This window comes from Suricata suricatta, chromosome 6, assembly GCF_006229205.1.
Source record: "Suricata suricatta isolate VVHF042 chromosome 6, meerkat_22Aug2017_6uvM2_HiC, whole genome shotgun sequence".
In the NCBI taxonomy this organism is placed as follows: Eukaryota; Metazoa; Chordata; class Mammalia; order Carnivora; family Herpestidae; genus Suricata; species Suricata suricatta.
In genome coordinates, this window is record NC_043705.1 from 70,701,396 (window position 1) to 70,702,764 (window position 1,369).

Genomic DNA, 1,369 nt, shown 5'->3' on the forward strand with positions numbered 1-1,369 from the left:
AAAATTTTTTTTAATGTTTCATTTATTTTTGATACAGAAGAGACAGAGCATGAGAGGGGGAAGGTCAGAGAGAGAGGGAGACATAGAACTGGAAGCAGGCTCCAGGCTCTGAGCTAGCTGCCAGCACAGAGCCTGACGCGGGGCTCGAACCCACGAACGTGAGATCTGACCTGAGCTGAAGTCGGAAGCTTAACCAACTGAGCCACCCAGGCGCCCCTCTACTACAGGATTTTTAGGAATTATTAATAGGCAACTGTAAGTCTGTTGGCTTGCCCACACGTAAATAACTTCAGACCTTTTTTTGTGGGATTAGGTTATCTGTTTATAAGATTCTTATGTGGACAATGGAATGGAAAATATATTAGTTGAGAAACAGAATGAGTAGCAACTAGAAGAAATAATGCTTCCTTGCTCAAAGTTTTTGGACTTTGCAAAGCCATAAACCCATCAAAGAAGGGATTACTAACCATTTTGTAATAGGGTCCTCATAATATCCCTATGAAAGTACTGTGCCCAGGCAATTGAGTCACCCTATTCCGTGACCTTCCATTCCTCCTCCTCCATATAAACAGGTTATAGTACACAGAGGCTCTTGAGCCCTAACTTGGGGAAGAATATAAAGTGAGCAGTATCCTCAGAATGTGGAATCCTGTCATTATATTTTGCATCATTGTAAGAACAAATTAGGGGGATCCAATGCCTTAGTTCCCATCCTTATACTGTCTGTCTGTCTGTATTATTATCATTATAGGGTTTTTTTTTTTTAGAAATTCAAAGAAAATGTAACCATGACTTTATATCCCCACCAAGAAGATGTATAGCACTGAAATGACTTGAGATAATGTAAACATTTTTTTATGTTTATTTTTTGAGAAAGAGTGTGAGCAAGGGAGGGGCAGAGGAGAGGGAGACAGAATCTAAAGAAGGCTTCAGGCTCCAAGCTTTTAGCCCTGAGCCTGATATGAGGCTCAAACCCACGAACTGCAAGACCATGACCTGAGCCAAAATCTGATGCTTAGCCAACTGAGGCACCCAGGTGCCCCAAAATAACTATTTTCCTTAAAAATTCTAGCTTAGAAAATTAATCTAGCAAAGGGAAAAATTGTTAGTGTCTGCAGTTAAGAAAGTGGAAATAACCAATAATAGTAAGTTAAATGGCCAAAGTAGAAAATTATTTGGGGGGAAGTCCCAAGAACTTTAGAGGAAAAGTTACCATATTCTGACTCATAATTAATGTTCAAATATTAAAGTGTACCTGCTGTACATACTATGTTCTTTGATCACAATAAAATAGAATTCTACTTAAAAAGAGAATTTTAAAAACATTCCACCATCAGATCAAGGAGTAAATTCAGGAAAAAAAAAAAAA

At 38.4% G+C, this 1,369-nt stretch overlaps 1 protein-coding gene across 1 annotated transcript in view; it reads left to right on the top strand.

Moving 5' to 3' along the window:
* CAST (calpastatin) overlaps nucleotides 1-1,369 on the top strand; it is a 101,141-nt gene that overhangs the window by 85,702 nt on the left and 14,070 nt on the right. The gene's annotated exons all lie outside the window — the stretch shown is intronic.